The 27,048-nt window shown below is 37.1% G+C and overlaps 1 protein-coding gene across 3 annotated transcripts in view; it reads left to right on the top strand.

The window, feature by feature from the left end:
- The window catches only part of LOC135473958 (semaphorin-1A-like), a 233,143-nt gene that overhangs the window by 126,223 nt on the left and 79,872 nt on the right, over window positions 1-27,048 (top strand). For all 3 annotated transcript variants that reach the window (XM_064753926.1, XM_064753925.1, XM_064753924.1), the window contains one exon: window positions 21,703-21,768. The gene's annotated coding sequence lies outside the window, so the exon portion shown is untranslated. The remainder of the gene's footprint in view (window positions 1-21,702; window positions 21,769-27,048) is intronic.

The raw sequence follows: 27,048 nt of genomic DNA, 5'->3' as shown, positions 1-27,048 counted from the left end.
AATATGACAGTACCTGTGTCAAGGTCAGTGCTTTATTGGCACCAGGTAGTTACGTTTCTTCTGTGTAACTGACTGCTGTTGTATAACTGAACAGTTGACCAACACCAGTAAAATAAATAAATACTCCAATCAAAGAAATACATGTACGACTATGTCTTAAAATTCAAGGGCTGCAGTGATCACATATTAAAGTTTACAGGCAAGATTTTCAGAATATAGGAATACCTAATTATCTGACATGAATGCAGTGGATGTCTAGACGGGATGCAGTAATTATTCATTAACAGATCATAGTAGGCAGTGAAGGTTGAAGAGCTCCTGATTCTGTACTGATACTATACCAGGAGGCTTAGCTACTGTTTGGCTGTTGATGTTTTGTATACCATTCCACCAGACTGTGACAGTTCTCCTGATCTCACACAGAGGAAGATAGTGCCCTTCTGAACTCAACCAGTCATGTCCCTAATTGGCCGTGGGCAGCCGCCTGAAACTGGATATGAGTAAACATTGAGTTGTACCCCCAGGGTAAAGTGTCTAGAGCTAGCTAGCTAGCCCAACAGTGCTAGGGGTAGGGGTACTGAAGGTAGCAGAGAGAAGGATGTTCAATACTGGCTGAATTGTGGGCACATGATACCATCAGTCATAGAGTGGACTGTCCAGTCCTGTAACTTGTCCTGGCCCAAATGGTGTTTTGTCTCTCTGGCAGACAGATTAATCCTGTACACAAAGGGGATACACCAGTGGTGTTACTGCTGCTGATGCTGAAATTGATACAGCCCTGGTACTGTCCAGCCCCAGGGGGACCCCATACCTCCCCCCCCCTCGAGGCCAGTCTCAATACCATAGTCTCTGGGATGTGTCAGGAAGCTTGTAGTTCTAATTTGAGAAAATATTGCCTTTGATTTTGTCCTTCAAATGCCCGTTGACATTTTCTTATTTCTTACGTGTGAATTTTATTTTGGTTGTTCTTATGTAGTTCTTCAGATAAATTGCTAAACAAATCAGCTGTATATTAACTTTTTGACTTCATGTTAAGTAAGTTAAGCTGTTTACACTTTGGCACTCTGATTTCCTTCATCCATATCACTGACCACTGTCATCTATAATGTGAAAAATTCCTTCAGTAGAAGGAGTTGAAACAGTGATCCATCAATCTCGGTATGTAGACAGCTTATTTACAGACCATCAGTATTCAGCATGTACATACTGAAAAGACGAAAAGGAGTAAATTAGTTTGAAGTTACCGACTTAGTACCATCACCGAAGCCAAAGCAGTAGGTGTATTGAAAGATCTCCCAGGTGGGAAAGGCTTTATATTGTCTGCCATGCTCAAATAATACCCTACAAATAGGACATCTTCACCCATAAATTGTGGTCTCATTGCTGATAAGGTGTACATAAATTGTCTGTATGATGTCAGCGATGTGAGCAATGACAGCGACACTCTCCCTCATCACTGCCATCGTCTTCATCACCTGCTGACATTATGACCTCATCTGACAAGTGATATCTTAACGAACTTGTCCAGAGACATACCTCATTTCAAAGGAGTCTGTGAATGATGCATGGATTCTCATGAGGGCTGGTGTACTTTTATTATGGTGTTAGTGCACAAAGTTTCCCAGGGTCAGCCTACGTTATATGCCCATTACCTCTGTCATGCATATTGAGGTGTGAACATTTGATGAGGTGTACATTTGGGGTACATTAATTGTACTTAATATGTTAATTGTGTGTATTAATATATAATGTAAATATTCCAGTGCTAAAGGATACAAATAATACACGTATTTAATTCTCTGTATCAGTCAATGTGCTAACTTCACACAAATTACACCTCCTCTAAATCTTGCATACACCTCAGGACCGATTTGGAAGCCTAATGGTTAGAGTTAGCCTAGAAGTCGGAAGGCCTTGGATCACTCGCGGGTAGAATCTTACCAGAGTCTTTAAGAATGGCACTTCCTGCTTGGCACTTCACTGAGAGGTTAGATCAAGGAAATATGGTAAGCTCGGTGTCAGTATAATATGACCAAGTGGGGTGTTGTGTCTGGTGTCTTTGGCATGATACTTCAGTGGCGACGTTGACTTACTCTGCCACTAGGAGACACAGGGGGCCTATATGTACACACACCTACTAACTCTTCATTGTCATGTAAAACAGAAAAATTGCTAAGTACGACATAAAACCCCAAGCATACATACATACACATACGCATACACCTCAGGGGACCTCAGGCATAATGTTCATTGATACTTGTATTTGTCTCTTCAGTACATCAAAGACACACTTTCACCATGTGTCCCACCAGAACCTATACATATATATCATTAACCTTGTAAACACTCATTATGGTTAAAAGATTTAATTACCTTTACATTAGCAATCTGTTATGTAACTTGTTGAGTTGGGAAACTGAGAAAAATGCCCAGGGATGGGGGATAATTTTTCGCATTTTACGGTTCAAGTGGTCAAGCTAAATGCCAGAGATGAAGTACATACTAATGTATTCAACTAACACTGTAGTTGTTGTATAATTCAGGAACCCTGGTATTAGCCACAGACATATTTGAGCAAAAGTGAAGCTATTAAGTTGTATGGAGACGAACTATTTCATGGCCAATTTTTGTCAGAGAATTAACAGTCTGGTGTGGCAATCTCCCTATGGACACAATGGCTGATAAACAAACAGAGGTCCATGCCTGGGCATACAATAGCTGGATGGTATTCTAGGTTGGTCTGACCAGATCAGGGCTCTTAAAACCTTGCCTCATCAAACTTTGGAGACAAAATCTGTTGACTCTAACTGTAATAAGTCTCATTGGAGTCCATTCCTTCACCATTCTGTCTGCATCCATGGGCTAAGCCCTATCTTCTGGCGACTCGCGGTGGCTTTAATTATTTCGTGGTACTCGTTGGTCTCCTTTGCTTATCTACCAGTGATCTCTTTTTATTCTGTCTCCAGTCGTGTAAATGCTTAATACATCGTCTGAGAAGCAATAGCAAACAGGATTTTATCAGCCTTAAGGATGGTTTCAAAATTTAATTTACTTAACCTACGGCTGACAGTATAGCCTTACAGCAAATCCCCAAACAATCTAATTTCGCCGAATGATTTCTTGCTTTTTATGTGAATGAAACTTTGAGATTTGTTTTTGTTTGCACCTCTACAAAGTTGAATCATTGGAAGAGATTTAATTAGGACATTGAAGATCCTTATATGCTCATGTAATTAACATTTAAAAGCCTTAATATTTTGGAGGAAAGTAAAATCTTCATGGAATTTGCCTGAGTTATATGTTGATTGTCACTTAATTCTGGCTGATATCCTTTGTTTGACCCATCTTATCTCTTAAATTTCTAATCTTTGAAGGACAGTTTTAGTCAGCTGTTTTCATGCAGAGTCCCAGACCTGTTCATGATAACGTATAAAAAAGCAATGTTCTCCCCCATGACTTAATACACATGCATTTTGATTTCCTTTTTCTCATTCTTGACATGCATTTAAATGGCATTAAAAGCAACATGTTAAACTTTGAACATGAAATCCTTTGCTATCGTTACCGTTATTACAAATTTCTTACATTTTCTGTCAATTCTAGATGCAAACCTCCAGCATACATGTGTTATTTGTTAGAATTAACCTCTAACAGATTCTGATAAAACATGTTCGGGGTCCTCATGGCAACAAAGCCTTCTTCTTTTTCACCACATACAAGGATTACCATTCATGGGATGTTTCCATGTTGATTGAGTTGCTTGAATTTCTCAGTAATAGCATCTATATGAAATTCGGGCAAACCATATATCAACAGCGTATATGTATTCCAATGGGTACAAACTGTGCTTCCCATTTGGGCGACCTATACCTGTTGTTAAATGAATACGACTATATGCAGAAACTATTAAAGGAGAAGAAAATTTAAATATCAATCAAATACCATTGGAAAGAGTTTGCATTTCCTCGCAGGTGCATGCCATCAATAAAATTCTAATATGTACCTTAAGTTGATAAATTATAAATAAAGTCAGCGCCAAAATCCGCTGTGGGCGACTCCATTTTGCCTAAGATCTAGTCCTGAAGTCTTCTGTGTTAGGAGGAGAATTGCCGTTGGAAACCGCCGAAGTGCAGTTCGTACATTTACGGTGGAACTCCTCTTCCCAGAAGGAAGTGAACAGTAATCCGGAATCCGGAATGCTGGACGTAGGTTCCGAGTTTACAGGAACAAGGCGGCAGTTTTAACGACTCTCATTGGCTGGGAGGTGAATTAGTTCGCCACGTTTGATATATGCACAGTTGCAATCAAAGCGCAACTGAGATACATGTTTTGTTATCGACAACTGATATTTTAGCATTGTACACAATTTGAATACTGATTTCACTCGATGGCCTAGAACATACCTTGCGTCTTTCCAGCATCATTGAAAACAGTTAACTGCATCTCTTTGCAGGATTCCGTCCTATTTTCGTACTTCATATACTTTCTTACATCTTTGGTAGTTTGTGTTAAACTTCGTTTTTGGGAATTGGTCTTGTGATTATTGACCTGGAAAGTCCTTATTGGTTAATGGCTGGCATACGAATGTCTGTTTCGACACATATATCCATGCCAGCTCCCCAATGTGGTTGATTTGAATTCAGTTCAGCTCATGCTGGCTTCCTCTCCGGCCGCTTATGGGAAGGTCTGTCAGCAACCTGCGGATGGTTGTGGGTTTCCTCCAGGCTGTGCCTAGTTTCTTCACAGCATCATGCTGGCCACTGTTGTATAAGTGAAATATACTTGAGTATGGCGTAAAACACCCATCAAATAAATAAAACATGTTCACCATGTACAGTTTGATTCACCTCAGAGTGACATATTAGTAAATTAATTTTGTTTCAATCACCTAATCAACAAGCGAATCAATCAGTTGTCTTTAATGGAAGCGTAGTTTGGAATTGCTAAAATACTAATTGTTGTCTGTTGGCCCTATCCTATAAGTAAAGTATTCTTAAGTATGGCGTAAAACACTAATGAGATAAATAAATACATCAGTTTGATTTATTTATTTATTTGATTGGTGTTTTGCGCCGTACTCGAGTATTTCTCATATATGATGGCGCCCAGCATTGTGGTGGGAGGAAAACAGACATAGCCCGCGGGAAACCCATGACCATCCCCAGGTTGCTGGCAGACCTTCTTACATACCATCAGTTTCAAGATACCATGACAATACTTTTGTGTACTATTCATGTGATCAGGTGTTCATCTACAGAATAGTCTTTTCTGCATAAGGGTATTTCTTAAGAACTACCATAATTGTCTACCTGAAAGTGAAAAGCTTTCAGTGTTGATCCCTAAAGCTTTCAGTGTTGATCTTCAGGGATCTTGAAGCAGGTGAGATTCTTACCAGGATGTAATTAGAGGTGAAACTGAAATAGTAAACTCTCATTCATCATCCTGTACGCTAGGGGAGTTTTTGTTTTGCTAAACAATATAACCTTACAATTTCCATTAATGCAAGCTGAAAACATAGACGATGTTGAACTCTTTGCCCTTAAAGTGATAATAAATAGTGTTCAGTCAAAGTGGAACTGTTACATGTATGTGAATTGCATGGGCACAAGGATGTACTATTTTCTATGGGTGTTGTTGCAGTTGGTTATAACAATTGTTTCACTTAACTGAGTTTCCCATTTATAAGTGGATGAAACTGTACTCGCTGAGTGCCTCGTCCTGAAATTTGAAACTGTTTACAAGAGACAAGAAATCCAAGTGACGCTCACAGATCTGGAGCAATAGTGTCCCTTAAAGCTGGAGCACTTTTATCTAGACCTAATTCAGTGGTATACTGTCACAAAAGCTCTCCAGTTAAACTAGGTGAATTCCAGTTATTTTCATCTATATTTACCTACTGTATAGTCCTACTGTAAGATGTCCTGCTCAATGTAAAAGCAAAATGAAAGTTAACTGTTTTTTCCCAGAATCCTTCAATTTAACATGAGTGTCAAACATGCAAAAAGTGTGCTGACATCCTTGTTTGTTCAGAGAGGACTTGACATTATTTTATCAATTTGCTGTCAACTGACCCTCCAAAACGCCTGGCCAACCAAAATCTCCTGTCACAACAAACAGTGGTTATGGCTCAGGATAGGCTTGCCAGGCTTTCCCTGTGCTCTGCTGGCTAGTTTTGTTTTCTCAGCTTCTCTTAATAAAACCAGTATCTCGCCTCTCCCTTTGGCAAGAATTGCTCTCCCCACAAAAGAGCTAGTGTCTCTGTCAGTATGTTATGTAAGGAATGGCACTTTGTCTCGTATGGGGTGATTCAGTTTTGACAATTCAAGACTTCATGTAATCACTAACAGCTTATACACATTGTTTATGATTTCATTTAAATAAAATATTTCGTATGATTTTCTTTGTATTTTTCTGCTCATTTTAGAGTGAATGTATTGGCTTATGTTTAGCTCTCATCAGAAGCAATTGGTCCCAACTTTTAAAGTTGCATCTCCTAATCTAATACATTGAAATTTTGTCAGTCTCCTCCAGAAATGAAAAGTGAAGGGTAGTAGTTATATGATTTTAGTATGAGATTCAATGGGTTAGCATTTTAAGCAGATAATCTTTGGGAATTACTTGGGATGGGTGTATACTATTACTATTAAAGGCACCATACAAACTTTCAAAAGACCGCAAAGCCCATTTTAAGGTCTTGGAGCTTCTCCAGTGTACGTCAAAGCTCATTGTGCAGATAGGGAGTCCTGGTACCTTCACTATTTGTTTACCCTTTTTGAATACATAATTTTAAATTCCTTACACAGTTCCAGGACAGATATGGGAGGGGCGTGTTGGGAGGACCTTTTCATTGGAGCAACTTTCTGCATGGTGTCGTACAACACAACCTCTGACCCCTAGATGAATTAAAGGCTAATTTATGTATGCTGAAAGCAGTGTGCACTCATAGTTGCACCAGATACATGCTTTACTCAGGACACGATGCCTTTTTGCGTATTTCTATAGGCTTTTTCATTGCTGGCGGACAAAAGGGGAAATAACTACAGGACAAATGTTGGTGTAGAACATAGAGCAAATAGAATACATAAAAAAAGTAAACTTGGGTTACAGCGGGGTGATTGAACATGTATACACTGGGTATTATAAGCTCATGCCCACACGCATTCATCAAGCTACACAATAATTCCTCAACCTTGTCGCATATGAAAGAGCAGAATATCAGTGCAATTTGTGCACTTTCATAATTTGATTTTATAGACAAATCTGCATTGGTTATATTGGCCATTTTCAGGGCTTCACAAAAAGTATAATTTTATCAGTCTACGAAGAATAATGCCTGCAGAATTGTCTGAATAAAGACCTTGCAAACATGCGACAAGGGTGAAAAACTGCAGTAACAGATTTTATCTGGCATTCACTTACCTGGTTGATTGAATTTTTGCGAAAATTTTTCTTATTTGAGGTTTCAGTATGGTAAAGCTCTATGGTTTTATGCTGGAATAATTCTTTCTGATCAGTTGTTTAGTATTGTAGGAAAAATTGTAAACAGAAATTTACACCACTTGGATCTAACATCTGAGCCCTACTTTGCGTCTAGAACTATTGGTATCCTTTTATTTCTGGTTTTCTGTTCATCATATTCAGGCCACAATTTTCTTTTGAAAGCCCAGGTGGTTTCATTTGAAGATGGCAATTCCACAATTTGCTTTGCGCATGTACATCTGCTGGGCAAGGGCTGTTATAGTTGATGGCTGTATTAATTTTGCTGTTTAATATATAAAAATATGTCATAGATCGACAAAAATGATCAGTTTCAATGCTGAGAATGTACCAATACAACTCTTATCGATGAACACAGCTTTAGAAATGAGAATCTTATATTTATGATTACAATTTAGAGTCCAACAAACATTTCAGGAAGTTCCAGGTGAAACACTTCAGGTGATGGGAACAAAGTAAACCTGTGTATTTATAAAGCTTAAAATCTACAGAAATCAATTCAAATGTCTTTTCACTTGTGTCTGATAAGAATCTTAGAATATTCTAAATTATTAACATGACTTTTTTTTGAACGATTATAGTTTCTGAAATTATGATGGCTTGCATTCATCTTCACAGGTGAAGAAAACTGGGCAGAGCCCACGTTAACCCATTGCACCTTGCCAGGTGTCAGGCAAACCCTTAGACGCGTATATTATTAGGCGCTGAGAAATACTGAAAGTGTTCGCTACTACATGGTCATACAGACCCTGGGAGTACATACCAAAGAAACAGAGAGTGGGACCTGAACTGTGTTAATGACCTGTTCCAGACAGAGTGATGAACTACCTGTGTAATTAAGGGCCTGTCTTTTAGCACCTGTAAACAGCTCTGGCTAAGGTCAAGAGGTGGGAGTGTCAGTGGGCCAACTAGGTTCTCTCAGCATTTTGAGGGGGCTGGCCAGCTGATTTTGTTGACAAAGATCACTGATGTAGCACAACACAGCAACTGCACATTCATCAAACATTCTTGCTGAACCTACATCTTTAGACTAAGCTGCATGTGAACTAGACATCTTTCTCCTCTTTCTATGGCCTATTTATGTCTAGTGACTTGTCCAAAAAAATTGTCCAATATTCAGGCTCACTTCACTCCCTCTTCACTGACTTGGCAGTAGAACAGCAGCTCTCCATGGTCCTGCAGTATAATTGTTTAGATGATATGACCATTCAAAGAAACACTTCATGGGTGTCGTTTCCTTACTGATGAGATTTTGGAGGTATAACTGTTACACAAAGAAAGCTGATTCCTGTATCTCACATAAAGTTGGTAAAAATGCACTTTCAGAAGCAGATAAAGGCCTTGAAAGAATACTTGTGATACCAACACTTTTTTTCTGGCATTCTGGAAATAAAATTAATCAAACTTCACCATAGGAATCTTGCTTGGCCCTGCTGGTGGAAGAATCAGTGAGATATAGGCAAAGTTTGCCCTTTGAAAAATGCTAATCTTTACATGAAATACGGTACTATACAAATTAATGTAAACATTATTTGAAAAACACATAAGAGGCACAATGTGAATGATCATCTTTGCAAAACACCATCAATTTCCTCTAAGTATACGTTCAGAGATACAGGTTTGACAAAATGGTAGCTAAGTATCACAGCTTAAAGGGAAATAGAATCAATTCAAATTAGCTGATATGAGTCCAGGCATTACCTTGCCTAAGCTGAATTTTGGGCATGGTACATTTATTCATGCATGACCAAGGCTTCAAGATTTAACCCAGGAAACCAGGGCCCGGTTTCGTGAAGCACTCTTAATGTTACATTCACTTAACCGCCATGGCAAATAGTACTGTAGACATTACATGGTTATGGTAGTTGCCAGCTCATAACATAAAGAGAGCTTCATGAAACTCGGCCCGTATCTCCACTGTCAGCCAATCAGCATCGATTCTGTATCCCTTCAAGTCACAGGGATACTCAACATATCTGAGCAGTGACATAATGATTTGTGGTCTTGTAGAACAGCAGATTGTTAATCTAGGCATTGAAACAGACCAATCACCAGCCGTGGAAATTGACGAATATATCACGCCAGTAATCAAGATCAATGTCTACAAAAACGCTCCACAAGTACAAGGAAATTAAGAGACAAAGTTAAGTTTAAATATACAAGGTTGTTCCAATTGAAGAAGCCAACAATTTTCTGGTATTTTGGGAAGCCTTGTTTGATGTTACAGGTGCAGAATATGTGCTCGAATTTTAAAATGGCAAACCATGGTTTTCAAATAAGCACTACATTTAAACTGACATTTAGTATGAATTGTGCCTTTATACTAGCTCATAAAATCTGTTCTCCATCCAGTTCATGGTGGAAATGAACATTTCAGTTTTACCAAGTCATAAATACCACAGGATGCATGTACATTTTATTCTTTTATTAGCATAATCCAACCCTGTTCCAAATTTAAGTCAGTTTTATGCTTTTTCCTGTTTTCGTTATGACAGCATGTTGTTTCCGCTTGCCAGGCTGTATTATGCAGAGTCGTTTATTGTGTGTCCTTGACTAAGGGTTATTATGACGGACTAAACATAGATTGGAATGGGAAAATTTAAGACCTTGTACAAGTAGTGGTATCCAATGGAGATACCCACGAAAGGGGAATTCATGTGTGAATTTATGTCAGAAATTGGCTTGCCATATTATTATGGCACAAAGTAATTAGCCTTGGGATGGTGGGCAGTTTAGTAAACAGGTAATCTTTACAAATTGAGCTTCCATTTTCTCAGAACATCTAATAAGATATATGGTTTAAATGTGCAATTCCATGTATAATTTTTTAGCTCGCTGTACTGTAGCTTACCTCATACCCCAGGCTTCAGCATGAACGTCGCAGTAACAAGGAAAGCAATGTTACAGTAAATGTTATGAGTGTTATCTTTAATAGTTCTTCATGCGTTAAACTCAGTTTTTGCACACATGTAGAGCACAATAAGTACTGCTTGTATTGAACTGAAGTTTTCCATACATATAGCAAAACAAGGGGAATGTTTTGTAATTGATAACCTTTGTGTGTATTAATCACTGTAAATTATCCAATTCGCGACTTCAACACTTACATGTTGAACTGTAGTTTTGCATTCATGTACGTGTCTCCTACAGGCAAGCTCTTTGGTAGTCTTGCTAAGTTTCTGATGGTAAAGTGAGATTTCTACTTGCTGCAGTGTTTGCCAACATTGAGCAAGTAGAATACTGAAATCTAAACCCCCATTGCATTGTGGGTTTGAAGTGGGGTTCGGAAATTCAATATATCAGGAATAAAATGCACAAATGTGACACATGAGACTTGTTTGATTTGGTATATGACACATTCCAGCTGCTTCCTTCCTTCCCTATTTTCAAAAATAGTTCAAGACATACTAGTGATACTAGTCTTTTGTTTCACAGTGATTTGAAAGGAGATAAGTTTCATGTATCTGTTGCAGTGAAAGAAGCAAAGGAAACAAGTATGAGTGAGAAAAAATATCTTTTGCTGAATAGAACTCTTTGATATCAATTGTATCTACTTAGAGTACCTTGGGATGGTGTCAAAAGAAGCAAGATGGCCGAGGCTTTGCGATGAAGAATAAAAATGATCTTTGTGCCTATGTAATGGGGAATATAGGATCTTGTCTAATTTCTGTTTTCATTTGTGTTTTTTGCCTTTGGCAGTGTTGTATTGTTTATACTGTACGGTGTCCATGGAAACAGAAAGGTGGTTGATGTTGATCAAGGACAATCAAGAAAAACAAAACACAAAAAATAAGAAAAAAAATACAAAACAACAAATACTTCTGCCAAATATCAGCATTTTATTGAGTTTTTAATTCAGCATATGATAAATCTGCACTGAGCTAAGAAAAAAACATCTGGAGTCGTAGCTAGAAGTTGGAATCTGATCAGCTGATTGGTGTTCCCACATTTATATCTGCCAGGCAACATTTTCATTATCTGCAAAACCAGGATTTGTTTGTCTTCAAGGAAATTTCGTCTGATTAGCTACATCTACTTGGTTGTGCTACTTTTCTTTGGTAAAATACTGACGTACGAAATGAAGGTAATGTTTACTTCCTAGTAAGATAAGCTGTTAGATAGCTGTTTACATGTATGTCAACAACAACAACAACATTATTGAGGACTCCAAACATTTCAGACAATTTGAAGAGCAGAAAGCTAATATGGCTGCAGAAAAATTTGTGAGGTCAGACGTTTGTACAAGAACTTTCAAGCTCTGAAGTGTTAAATGTCTTTGATTTAGATTTAGCCACAAATTCATTGTGATTGTGAAATGCCGCAACCAGTAGTTTACCTGAGGGCACTCTATTTTTGTCCACCCATAAACCTGACCCTCCTTGTATGAGTGAAAAATTCTTGAGCGTGACGTTAAATATCAATCAGATAAGTAAATGAAATCACTTGGTTTGTAGTTGCAAGTTCTTTTGGCTACTGTGGCCCAAAATATTACAGAATCAGTTTACCTGTAAGAGCTCTAAACAGGCATCACACTTTTTAAAAGGAAATGAAGAAATTTGGAATAAATGATTACCTGTACCATTATGATGATACTTTTGAAATGTGAAGGCATTGATCATGTAATCCTGTAAGCAAGACATTCGCTCTTCTGCACGACAAAAACCTTGAAGGTATGTTGAAGAACTTGTCGAGAGTTTCAAAATTTCTGACTTTATTAGCTCTGCTTGATTCCGCCCTGCACACAAGTGACGCCCGCGGCCCACGCCAGCTGAGAGCAGAGCAGTGAAGAGGACAGGAGTGGGAATTCCGCAAGGCAGGTTATAGTTGTAATAGAATCTTCTGACCTGAGACTAGAGGTAATACTGTCAGCAGAGATGCACAGGTAGAACACTGCCAGTAGCGCTGATTGAGCCATTGTCCTCGCTCCCTTATTGCCGAATGGAATGCGTCATAAATTAGCACCCCATCAGTGGGTTGCTGCAGGCACATTAACGCCATTAGGCAAAGTTCGCCCAGTTGTCTGTGAAGATGGACAGGAACTGTTTCCATTCCGCACCTATTAATTAAACCTCTAATAGCCAACATTGTCAACCAAATTTCTCATTTTCCTACCGAATATTTGATTTCTAATTTCCAAGTTAAGGGACGAGGCGCTGTGCGCAGCCAACCGAAATTGCACATTAAGACAATTAATGAAACAGTTTTGCATGGCCCTGCGGTTCATTGTCCCCTTACTGTACTGCTTTCCTCGGACATTGTGATTTATATAGCTGCCACAAAGGATTCTTTGTTTTCTACTGTTTTGTTATTCGTTTATTCCTTCATTTCCAAGATGATGTGCTTTGGTTTCAGGACCGTTCTTGATGATGATTGGCTGAAATTTAATTAAAGCACCTTTGTGTGAAATGATCAAGTTATTAATTATTTTTTATGCCCCAGGCAATAACTTTGTAGAGGTGGAAGTCTGAAGACAAGAAGAACGCATGGTGTTTTGTTGCTCGCTATTGTTCCATTTTGTTGCTCGTTACTGTTCCATTTTGTTGCTTGCTATTGTTCCATTGCGTAACAAATATTGGAATGTTAGGGCCGAATTGTCTACCCGGGGGGATTTTTATTCAGTTCATTAGACTGGAATTTTCAGAACTAAAAGCTTGGCATTAGAATCTTAACTTTTAACATTTACATTCTCATTGGTGAATACAATCTGTTCCTCCGCATCTCGTGTTACAACAGTTACAAGCTATGCCATGTTCACAACACACAGTTCGATCTGTTTATACACGCATAGAATAAGAATGAACAGTGTGATAGCTGTGTCCGGTCAGTTTATGTCAATGTGCTAAAGATGCTTGGATCAAAGTTTAATTAAACACTGATTTCAGACTTTATTACAGTTTGGCATGAACTGTAATAAAGTCTAGAAAACACTGAAATCAAATATGTTTACATGTACATGTAAGGTGAGAGGCCATAAACTGTTGTCTGAAGTAAGGTTATTTTTTTAGAATTTTTTGCATTTATTAAAAATGTTTTAAAGTAGAACATCGTGTTCTATGGTGGTCTGTTGAGAACCCAGTGGGTTTCATTGATGGTAACACATCCAACTTGTTTTTGATTTAAAGTATTCTGTTTGAAGGTCTGTTGATACATATGTATGTATTTGTCTTGTGAATGCAGCAGTCAAGTTATCTGAGTGTATTAAGTTGCAAAATCCTGATATGACATCATTGGTTGAAAAACTAGCAAAGCCACTGTGGAATCCAGTCTTTTATCTGCTTTTTTTTTCTGAGAAAATAAATCAAAATGTTCCCTCAGAAAAATATTTTAATGGTCATTCATCTGATATGTACTTTATGTTGGTACTTCCTATACTGTTTCCTTTTCTTGTGGCAAATCAAGATGATCCTTAGGTTATATGATCCTTAGATCATCTAGGTAATAATTATCTAAATTTTCACTGGTGAATAAAACCTGAACCTAATACTAAATAGTTATTTAGACTTGGAGTAAAGTGACTCATGTGGCAGTGTGATCATCTGGTGTTAACTGTAATCAGGGTGTGTCACTGGCGTACATGTACAGGTAGGTCAAAGGTGACAATTGTCTGATTGCACACAGGTGTCAAGGGCATCACCTGTACTAAAATTGCAGGTGTTGTACCGGCCGAACCTTTTGAAAGTGACAATAGTACCCTCTTCACAACAAAATAACAGTTTGTTCTCAGACAAAGAAACATTTAATTGTCTGCAGATAAAATTCCACTTTGTAATTTATTGGCGTGAAGATAAAATTGGAAACAATAATGGGTTGACAGCTTAGTTGCCCCTTCCTGGTGGAAGCTATGTTAACACCCTGTGGGGCATTATAACCAGGTGTGCTGAAGGAACTTGACACACCTGTGACAGGTAGATATTTGTTTGTACTGACTTACTGTAATATATGGACTTAAGAGGTGTAAATCAAACATGGTGGGTACCGGCCTGCATGTAGGATGTTTACAGTCTTGTCCCCAGTAAAACAAAGTGTTAAAGCTTTTGGTTTCAGGAGCTCCATAGAATGTCACAGGCACACTCATAGTGTCATTACCCTTAATCCTTATGTCATGGCAGGAGGCCATCTTATAGTGACTTTAGACAGCACAAAACATGCAATCCACATGCCACTGTTTTGTTGACATTGTGTGCACTTGAGTGCAACAATGGAAATATCCACTTGGGCTTGTGGCAGCTAGTTGTGTCACTGGGATGAATGCTCTTCCAGAAGGGCCACATGAATCTCTCCTCTTGTAGGTGACAGCAATGACATAATGGTTAATTGCTTTAGGCAAACAAGGTTTCACAATTAGAGTTTATTTATCTGCATTTGGTTAATTTTTAGTATTCGGCTTTGGAATCCATATGGTGTGTGGAAACCTTGATGGTGAAATTCCATTACGCAGAAGTTAGTAAAGTCGGATTGTTTGATGATGTTTTCATATAGCTGGAAACCAGAGAATCATTGTGATCACTCAATCTATACCCCATTATTAAGGCTATCCAACTAATGATTAAAATTTATCGAATATGTGAAACATTACTCTAATTATGATCTGAAAGATAATTGAAAGCTTACATGTACTACACGAGATAACACTTTCCTAGGTTATTTTTGTTGGAATAAATTTATATTTACACAGTTAGTTTTGATTGCACGGTTACTTAAATAGCTTAAATTTATATTAACAATATTAAGCAGTCAGTTTATGTGGTATGTAAACTCAATAAGCATGTTTGGTGTAAAAAAAAAAGAATATTTCAAGCATTTGACTGTTTTTGTGTATGTGTTTATTTTTTTGGGGGGGGGGAGCTTTTTTATGTGTGCATGTAAGAAAAGTTAGGATATAGCTTCAGTGGTCTGACCTTAACTGGAAATTTTGAAATTCTTTTACCTTTAAATAAATTTGAACTGGTTTACTTCATACATGCATATAGCTTCTCTCTCTCTCTCTGATGATGTCTGTGGTACCTGATGTTTTTATTGGCTATGTATACACCAAACTGTTTTGACAAATGCCTTGATATTTCTCTGTACACTATGGTTAAGTACATACTCACTAGTGAAGATGACATTTGGACTTGTTCACACCTGCTCATTATCAGTCTAATCACATCTCCAGTGTTTTTAGAAGAATTTATCAGCTGTATTTACATACAAACATTACAATTGGACTAAAGATGTCCCATGTAAGGCTCAAAACACCAGTTTACTTTATACATGTAGTAATATCTGAACTTTGTTGTACTGAACTTTTTTAAGTGCCTGACCTTAATATTGTTATTATGGTTTGACAGCTCAGATGTTCATGCCCAGAGTTTTGCATACCCTATTTTTCTCAACCATTCGCATATGAAACAGCAACTTTCAGTGCAATTTATGCACAGTTTAAATTCGATTTAGGAGACAACACTTCATTAGTTGGGTAGGCCAATTTTAGGGCTTCACAAAGTGTAGTATTATCAGTCTACATAGAATAATCCCTTCAGAATATACTTGAATAAACGCCTTGCAAACATATGAGATGTTTGAAGATTTCCACTAGGTAATAACAATTGTGGCAATTTCACTTCTATGCAAATGATCCTGCCTGAAAGCGAGATGTCCAGCTTGACAGCTGCATGATTACATTGACTTGTGTGAAGATGAGAATATATTATGTTTATACCTCTAACTCCTGACCAATCACCAGAACCCTGAGCAAATTGCTGAGAATGATGGACAGTCTCATTGTGCATGAGAAAAACATTTGTTCGATAGACAGACAGACAGACAGACAGATCATTTCAGACAGCTGACAGCTGCAGCTAAAAATTTCAGACTGCTTAAGTATTGTTTTCAACACTATACATTTACAACCACTGTATTTGAATGTTATGAGTGTAAATGAATAAATGAAAGCTGTATTAAAGAGGGTAATTGTGTCAAATTGTGTAAGGTGCTCATCCCAGAAGCCCGTATAAATCATAGACGAACAAGTACAAACACTGAATACAATTCCATTTATAAACGTGAAAACAGCCAGTAATACATCACTACATATATCAGCTGGAATCATAAAGAAATAGATATGTTTCCAATTCAGTGGTTGAAATATTTTTTAAAATTTCGTGATCTAAAAGTAGAAAGCGATTGTTCTGTTTTGTATGATGCCCTTAATTTGTTGATATATTAGAATAATCACTTGGTGTCAATAGTTGTCATTGGGTTTGTGAAATGATACGCTGTGAAGATAATCATGCAACGTATGTATGGTAATGACGTAAGAGACGGAAAGCATGAATCGTGAAATCCATATCAAAAAATATACCAGAACTGATCATCCTGTTCTTTGTGCTGGATAATCTTGTATCAGATTTCAATCTGGACCTTAATTCAAACATATATTTCTTCATTTACACTTTGAAAAAGGGCTTCCATCACTTCATTTACATTGTCTCTTGTCATTGCATATAAATAAATTTCATGTCAAAACGCCCTGCTTGCTGTCATACACGACTTGTCAGATCCAGTTTAAATAAATTCAGAGGATTAAGCCTTCTATTTGTCAGAGTTTCACAGCATATGTGTGCTAACAGCATAGTATTTATATTCATGCAATGTACTGTGTTTGATGTCCATGACAAAGTAGCTCATTTTTTGTCTTGTGTATTCTGAGATTCATTGACATTGATATTTGTTTGAAAGGTAAGGATAATATTCTCCTGGAAAATGTAAGTTTCTGCACAAAAATTAGATTATATGACCTTTATTTACCTGTGAAATGTTACTTACAACCAGCTTTTTATGGCAAGTAGGATATATCTGTTTCAGCATTGTAACAAACTTTGATGGGTGGCCCTTGAGTTTCTTTCCATTTTCTGATATAAACCCTGGTTGATTGTGTAGCTCTGAATCTCAGCTGTGAATATGATATACACACTGCAGATAATAAAAAGCTAGAAAATAAAGAAATAAATTGATGCTTTGTGGGAAGATATTTTTACCAGTTCTCCTGGGAAAGTGTTTGTTACTGAGGTCAGGTCCAGAACCTATCCTTGCACGAGAGAAGCAAATTGCTCGTCGATTCTTTGTTCGTGTTAAACAGTTCAGTCACATGTTCTCAGCCATATGGAGTTCACCAGTTCTCAGGGTTCAAGCTCTCATGTTACGTATGTACATTATTTACAATATCTCTCTGGTATTGCATCCCTTCAGAGAGACAATTTATAAGCTTGTCAGCAGGATTGTCGAGATACAACCACCAAACCCGTTCAGCTGGTTCAGCACAAAACTCTCTCAAGCACCTTCGTGAATTATAATGTATGAAAAGGAAAGTCTTGTGTAAGGTTATTTTTCACATAATATATATCATTTTTCCTTTCAAAGGCGATTATAGCATCGGTTTAGAAATTTGCCTGGTGTATATACGTGTAAGTAAAACCCCTGTGAGGAGCTATAACTACATGCAGTACAAGGTGTTTGTTTATGTCACTGTGTGTGGTTATGATGGGAGGTGTGTGATTACAGTTTAAACCGTTCCTACCTTTCACCTTATTTCACAGTACTATACATTACTTTGAAGTCTTTAATTTTGAACAGAAATGTTTTATTAAAGCTTCATATTTGATCTAATACAGTTAAATTTCTGATAATCTGTGCACTCAATGTCACCAGTTGTTATTCATCAGGTAGAAAATCAAGCTCATTATTACTTTTTACAGCTTTTGCTAATTAAGCTGAATTATGGCTTACCTGTGCCTAATAAGATAAGAAATTAGGTAAGCATGATGGATAACTGCCTTCAGTTATGTTTGCCAGCTGAGTGGGTTAAAGTTTATTTAATTTAAGTGGAACACTGTTATAGCGGTGTTAAGCTCACCTTGCAATAATAGATAAGATATTTCACAATTAATTGAGTTTTACCTTTTTCCAGCTATGATAATTTTATGTTAATTTTCACCTAACGGTAAACATTGCAGCTCTGGAGGGCATTCACATCCTCACAGCGGATACGGAATTGAAATAAATTGTAATCGCGATGAGTGATATGCAAATTATTGTTATTTTTTTCTGTAGAAAGCTGTGAGATGAAAATCAGTTTAAGAGTAGCTCACTGCCAGATGTAAAGCTTAGACCTGTTTTATAATGAACTCCTAGAACTGACACAAAGGAAAGCTACTTTTGTACAGTGTTGACAAGTGAAGAGGGTTTATTTTTAGATGTGTATGAATATGACTGGACTTATTAAGAGAATTCATCTTTTGGTTAAAGGACTTGATTTTAGTAACTCTGCTTAATAGTGGATTATTCATCACTTCTGGTCGGTATCTGTGTGGTTAGCCGGTTAAACAGCAAGATTTCTTCTGTAACCTGCCAGAAGTGTAGGAATACCTTGAAGTGTACTTGTCTGAAGTCGTATGAATTGTTGTCAACAATGAAGTGATTATCTGGTTCATATGAACCCTGTTTAATCAAGTGTTACTTCAGCAGCATTCAGTGATTTGTAGTCAGATGCATGATATGACCAGGACTGATAATTTGTTACCTGTCTACAAGGCTGACCTCTCGTTAATGACCCCTACCTGGATTTGCCTGTGATGGTAATCTCTAACTTCGTACATAAATATTGATGCACACACATCCTTTACCTGCGGGCTTTTTTTTAGTCAAGCCCTTATCAGTTCATGTCAAAAAATACATGTTTTATCCATCAATCTAACCCCAGACAAATTTGAAAGGCCAAAACTGTATACGTGTGTAAAAAACAAATTTTCATTTACTTCAGTAAAACTGGAAGACGTGTTTTAAATATGCATGATGTATTGCCCATCGCGAGTCTAGCAGTCGGGAGAGCATGCTTCTCAGGGACAGTTTTACAGTACCAATTTGTCATTAGTTTCCTGTTTAGTCTTCAGACCTGGATATATTGCTACAAATTTTGACCAGTAGCCTCTTTGTGAAATTGACACATGCACATAGCATGCATTTACTTATATAAATATGTCAACCTCATTATCTTCCTTACAAAGAAAATAATTTCCACCATCTTTTAATAAATATAGGCTACCTGGTGTGGGTGGGAAGTTTACTATGGGCACTCCACCCATAAAACTTCCCACCTTTGTAGTAGTGTAAAAGTCTTGGAAAAATATATATTGCTTTAATCAACAATCAACTTGAGAAATAAATATAAGGTGTAGACACTTTTCATCATGTTTGAATAAACCACACAGAGGTTAATCATAACTTTGAATGAACTGACCATGGATTTCTCAAATAAATACACATATAAATCTACCCTTCCAAAGTGGATGGTACATCGGGTGATTAGCAGAAAACCTGTGTAATATAAGCAAGTTCAGGTCTGGACATGACAAAGAATTTCCAGATTCCCAGGCTAATTGTTTGTTAGTTTGGACTGCTTGGTTGGCAGTGCTGATTGGGCTGTTTGGTGTTTCGTATAACCTGGTGTTTTATCAAAGATTACTAATCTTCCACCAATGTGGCAGGCAATTCTGTATGTTACCTGTTGGAAGTTTGTCAGTGACTTGTCAAAGGTTGACGACCAATCCATGGAACCAAAGATGTCCCCCACCAATGTGGCAGGCAGCTCTGTATGGCATACCTGTTGAAAGTTTGTCAGTGACTTGTTGCAACTGGTGAAAAAGCTAGTTGCCAAATTGTTCTTATTGAGTTCCAAATAAAAAAAAAAAGAATAAACCTAAAGCTGAATTATGATTGCAATGTAAAGTAATTAAATTGCCTGGAAAGCTGTTTTTTTTTTTTGGATTGTGTGAACTTCATAATTGCAAAAACACAAGCGTGATTTGTTCAAATGAGTCACAGCTGGTTGGTTAAGACTAATAGAGACTTGGTCCGTTCGTCCTTTGATGCATATAAAAAATAGTGAAACGCAGATTAAGGTCCATTGTTGCTCCAAACCACAAGCGGAGCGATTTGGTCCTGAGGCAACATGATTTGAGAGAAATCACAATGTCAGCTGTGATAAGGATAGTCACAAGACCTGTTTTGTTCCTTCTCTCAACCATGATTTATGCAAACATGTGGGTAAAAAAAGCAAAGCTTATGCTGTCTTGCCCACAAGAACTGATAAAAAAAGCCCCTGAATCAGAGTCTGTGGTCAAGATATTTTCTTTATGATTACATTTTTTTTTCATTTTTGCTCCTCTGTGAAATGTATTTGCTTTCATTTCATTGGCAGATTTCAGATCTTCAGCCGTCTTTCCTATCTCATTTTCTTTGATGTCTGGGAACAAATTTGCATAATTTGGCAATTTTGTTGATGAATGAATGATGTATTTCATTCAGTTGACCTTTTATACAATTATATATTTGATTCATAACATAGTGAAACATCAGAGGCCTTTTTTTCTGAAAGGTGGATTCAAGATTCTATCTCATATTTGACTGATTTATTGGAGTTTTTAACTTGCCATGAAAGGAATGCTTATATATAAGCTCTGGTTTGTTATTAAAAATGTGTGTATTGTATATATGAAAGTACAGATTTGCAATCAAAATCTGGTTTATCATTTGTTTCAGTTTGATTTGCATTTAGCTTTACTTTGAGTTTCCTGTATCATGTCTAATTTTGGCAACTGATGTGATTCATTGTTTGTTTCATTTTATTGTCGTTTAACACTGTACAGCAGAAGTTTTCACTTCCGGAAGAAACCAGAGTACCATTGACCTTTGTCGAAATGTGAGAAGTACATGCTTTTTCTTTATTTCAGAATATTCTGAAGGCATTATCTAATGCAAGCTGACAAAATTATACTTTTTTTGTGAAATCCTGAGATTGGTCAATCCAACCAATGTAGTTTTGTCTCCTAAATATGATTATAAATGTGCGCTGAATGTTACTCTTTCATGTGCGAGCAGGTTGATGAATTAGGGTAGCTACCCACTCATACAGCCAAAATTCATGTCTGAATGGGCAACCTTTCCTGCCTAAAACACTTCAGACCCGAGTCGTGTAATCTGTGTTGTCCAGCCCAGTCTTTGTGATGACTTTTTGTGGGTAATCTGTTCAGTGTTCACACATTACACAGAATTCCAAGAAACTATAATGACCAGTCCAGCTTTGACCTGAGTTGCAATTGTGCAGGAAAAGCTAGGTACCCGATTTCATCTGAAAACATTGGTCCATTGTAATTACGTTTGTTGCAGACATCCACGTCCACATATGACAGGGTGTGAAGAGCTCAGAAGTTATGAAATGTGATCAAAGAAACTGTAAGTACAAATATTTTCTGATTTTAGACTGTGGTAATATCTTTCATTTCTCAAATGTCTAATCTGCGCAATGACCCAGGAGCCTCACACCAATGCGGTTGCTGTGAGTTCAAGTCCAGCTCATGCCCGGCTTCCTCTCTGGCCATATATGGTGGGTTTCCCCCAGGCTCTGCCCAGTTTCCTCCCACTATAATGCTGGCCGTCATTGCATGAGTGAAATATCCTTGAATATGGCGTAAAACACCAATCAAATAAATAAATAAATCAAATGTCCAATCAAACTGTGTAGCTTAATATGGTACTTGTATGTGTAGGGACAATGCTGCCGTGTTGCATCCATTGTAATGTTAAGTGTCCTTTTTTAATGTTTCCATATTGTAATGTTGGTTGCATTATTGTGTAGTTGTTACATTATTGTGTAGTTGTTGCATTATTGTGTAGTTGTTGCATTATTGTGTAGTTTGTATAGTTGTTACGTTGTTGTTACATTATTGTCTAGTTGTTACATATTTGTATAATATTGAAATGGGACAGTATGCTTAAAAAGCATATATTAATTGGGTTTTTATCTTTAGCGGAAATTAAGGCCTTTGTCACAGTTCAACCTATTGAGAATTTACATCATCACTTCACCTTTTTGTATGCTCTATTTAGCATACCTTATTAAAATTCTGAACTGTGCAGTGATGAACTTTGTTAGTGGATAATTACTAAGCATATGTTTTTTTTTAAATGCCACTAGCTAGCCTAACTGGGCCCCAAATATAAAATTTACCTGCAGAAAAGGCTGCCGGTTGAATGAAGCATGTGTGGTCTGTTTTTAACGATGTCACACGTCTGCTCTCTAGATACATAATTCAAGAAATACCTCGAGCAGAACACGGCTGAGCTTTAATGTTCATATTTGGTGATGACGTCACCTTTGTGATGTTCTCATTGGTTTGCTCTTTCATCAGGTGTCATGTTAAGCCTTTCTTTTTCACTCACGCTCTAGGCTAGTTAGCATAAAATGCAATGCTTGTAGCACTCAAAGAAATGAGACAATAAAACTTCAAACTCCGATATGGACCATAGGTGATGATATATAATTGCATTTGTGGAGTATGTACAACAGCATTTACATAAACCCATTTCACACAAATTTCTTATTAAAACGCTGTTTAATGCATTGAGGTCTGTTGGATAAAATGAGCTGTTCACTCCATGTTACCCATGCTTTCAATGTGTGTGAAAAGGAAATTAGAAGTCCTTGAAATTCTTAATTTTCTCGCAGTATGTTTGTACCATGCATTTATCTTATTTTTATTTATCGTTATTAGCTGTCTTTCAAAGTTTGTCCAGGGATCTAACTTCATATTTAAGCAGATCCTACAGATTTTTTTTTTATACACTTGTACAGCTTGAAATGGTTACAGCAGATGACATTGATCGGATAGCTCATGTGTACACTTCAAAAGCTTCAAGGAGGCAACTCCTATTTCCATGTCGCTGACTCGGCTCACGCCATCTCTTGTAAGGTGAAGTGTTCTACTACAACAAGAAAAAAATTGTATTATCTGTTGGGAGTGTAGTTCTGTGGAAAGTGCAGATCATTCCAGCGTCCTCAAGTGAAACTATCTCCATGCAAGCCTGTTATTTGTGGTCGATATATTATGTCTGACGATATTCCGTATTTGTCATAGTAATGAGAAACGTCAACACAGAAATGAAGTAAATTGAAACGTGTGATTTGTCCCCAAAGATCACGAACACGGTAGCTGCTCTTCAAGTTGCATTTCTCTTAATCTCTAGAGTATATTTGTCTTCAAGCAGGAACTAGATTTTTGGGGTTTTATTTCATCATTCACACTTTATTGTAATCAAGATGTTACAGTTTGCTGAAGTTCACATGCACGAAGAGACATTAATTACCAAAGTAACATTGTGATCATAATAGACATGCAGTGAGGTATAACAGAAAGACAGATTTTAAATTTGTTTTTTGGGGGGATATTTATTTTTTAATTCAAATGACATACCCTCCACATGAAAGTGCTGATTACATGTTGTTTTTACATCTTCTCAGTTTGCTTTGAGATGTTTGACAGCACTTTTTCTCTCAAATTAGCGTGATGAACAAGCATTTGAATTGAGGGATGGACCACTTTGCAATGATTTAAAAAAAGAAGTCCTATGATAGTATCCTTGTTGAAATTTCATAGAACAGGTTACTTATTTCAAAAATGCCCTGATGTGAATTGCCTGATACAAGCTCTCTGTCAACTTCTTAATATGTAGTGTGTAACGTTGAATTAGGACAACTTAAACAGAATTTTTCACTAAGTAGTTGATTGCAGACCAGGATTTCCAATGTCTACCTTAGTTCTTCAACTTTCTCTCATATGAAAGAGAAGCTTTCAATGCAATTTATGCACATTTTAAATTTGACTTTGGGGGACAAAACTACATTGGTTGGATTTGCCAAATTCAGTTCTTCACAAAAAGTACAATTTTATCAGTCTACTCAGAATAATGCCTTCAAAATATGCTCAAATAATCACCTGTAAACACGAGAAAAGGTTGAATGGTTACAGTAGTATGTTTATTAAGAGAATTAAACCGCATATCTGTGCTGAAAGAAGTATGGGTATATAACCCTCTGTACCAGTTGGAAGTTTTATTTATACTTTCTTCATCACTGTAGCCTCAGGGGAATTAATTAACAGAAAAAGTCATCAATCTCAGCTTGTCTAAAGTTAGCTCTAAGGGGAAAATTGCAGTCTGGTAGGTAGGTTAGGTGAAAAACCCGCTTACCTGTGCGTTCATGTACACGTATGCCAGTTAATGACTGCATGCAGACTGTCAGGGCATGCAGCATACATGTGGGGATAAATCTGATTGCAACCAACTATGAGGGGTTCAAATAAATGACACAGTCCACATGCTTTACCGTCAAACAGATGAGTTTGAATCAGTTACTTGGAATTAAAAAAAGCTAACTAATAAAAAAATTACCCAGGATTATATATATGTGCCATATTAAAAATGAAGAGTTGTTATACACCTTCAATTAATTGAAGCAAGTACATGATGGCTTCCTCTCTGGCCGTACGTGGGAAGGCCTTCTAACAACATGCAGATGGTCGTGGGCTTCCCCCAGGTTTATATTGGGATAAGCCATTGAGAGTACTTGTTTTTTCAATAAATGTTTAATATCATGTTACGTTAGGTTTGGAATGGACTTACTAATAAGTAAATGAGCCTCTTACCAAAGCACTTTATATATATATAGATATAGATATAAATATAAATAAACTATAGATTAAACTCCATGTGAAGATTGTGCCTCATGAATGGAGGAAGACATGGGATATTAGGTAATTGAAAGTATTGGAAAAACATTTTCTTTCCTAGGTGGGAAGCCTAAGTAATAGAGATCAATGAAGGGCAAAAGTATTGCCTTACATACATTTGTGATAGGTGCACTGGTTTCCCCTGGCTTTCCCGGATTTCCCCCATCCAAAAACCAGACTGCCATCCTCCCCTTGTAATTTTCTTGAGGACCTCAACACTTATATGGAATCAAAGCACAAATTATGTAGGTTAAATAAAACAAAAGCTCCACATCCACAAGCATCCTTGTAAATATTTGCCTCCAAAACTAGGTCAGTCAGTGATTTGATGCCTCCTGTTTGTTGATGTTGGCAAATTTGGGGTGTGGATACAGTGGTAAATTCTTCCAGAAGGTTGTATCCTTCATTATTGAGATTGAAGGGTTGGACAGGCATACTTTTAAGAGTTCACAGTCAACATCTCAACACCAAAAGAACAAAGTTTTTACGGAATCGTGACATTTTTTGGGCCATCGTAAAGCTTGGATAGCTCAGTGCAGAAGTCTCAATGCTGTATCCATGTTTTGTGCATGTCTTTTTCTTATTCATTCATCTTTCCTATTTTTTTTTTTTTTTTAACACGAATTATTTTGAGGCCAAAGTTTCATTGCAAGTTTAATGAACAAATAAGCTTATAAAGAAACATCTTTTTCTTTTTTCAAGTTTTTTACATTGAGCTTTTAGCCTCATTTACACAGTGAAAACATGGAGGAAACTGCTATATTTTATTCATTTGAAATATTTCAGTGTGTTGCCGATCTTGTATACACTTAGCACTGCAGCAACAATCTGTGTTGTTGAGGTAAGGAAGAGGTTGTGGCCGAGCTGTTGACATCTGTATGGGCTTGTGTACAGTTTGAATAGCAGATCGACATTTTCCCCCGTCTAGCTTTGCTTTAAGCATCCGCCCTTGGCAGTAGGTATTTTCTCTGTTGACTGCAGTTTTCTGTGTTGTTAGCCTCAAGACGATGCTGTTAACTTGGCTGCGATGTCTTAATTCTCTATTTTCATCTCAGCTTACTTGAAGAGTTTTTGCTACAGTAATACCTCAACCTTTTCGCATATGAAAATGCGATCTATGCAGATGTTTAAATTTGATCTCTCACGCCAGCCAATCAGAATCGATTCTGTATCCCTTTAACGCCACTTCGGCAATATTGCTGCCATGTCTTGGTGAGAACATGTTTAAATATGGATACATTAAATGGTTTGCAATGTGATAATGAAAGCATTCATATTCAAACAAAAATTGTCTGACATTTTTGAACACTTCAAAAGTCTTCCTGGTGACATACTGGAATTTAGAACAAAATCTGTGCAAGAAATGAAACAAACTATAACACATCCTGGTGTTCTCATCAGGATATTCAGGTCTATACACGAGTAAATACTAAAAAGAAGCTTATGAGGCAAATTATTACAGTCGCATTTTAGAACACCCAAATAAATTTTAAGCACAGCAATATTGTAGCGCTCACAGTCTGAACATGCATCAGTCTCATGAGCTCATATAAATATTGTAGAGTATGCCAGACATCAATAACAGTTGGCTAGGACAGCTGATAAAGCTGTCATTAAATATTAACTTGGGGAAAACTGGGCTTATACAAACACCATAGGAAATAGCATTTGTGATTTGATGTTTGTAGCTGTTGGTGTTGAGGCCGAGATTGTTGAAAAATTACCTTGTGAATTATTTAAATTCTTAAGCAGGAGATTGTTCATTTCACTGAAGACCATTGAACATAGAAATTTCTCATTCTCATTCTTTATAAAATATACCTGTGGGATGTGGCATTCATATAATGGAAATGTACTTCAAGCTGCCTTTCAACGTCTTAAATGTAAGTGCATGCTCTTTGAAGCATCTTATTGTAGTAACAGAATACGATATTTGTAAATTACTTTG

This window comes from Liolophura sinensis, chromosome 8, assembly GCF_032854445.1.
Source record: "Liolophura sinensis isolate JHLJ2023 chromosome 8, CUHK_Ljap_v2, whole genome shotgun sequence".
In the NCBI taxonomy this organism is placed as follows: domain Eukaryota; kingdom Metazoa; phylum Mollusca; class Polyplacophora; order Chitonida; family Chitonidae; genus Liolophura; species Liolophura sinensis.
The sequence above is the reverse complement of the archived record's forward strand: the minus strand, read 5'-3'. Positions and strand labels throughout refer to the sequence as shown.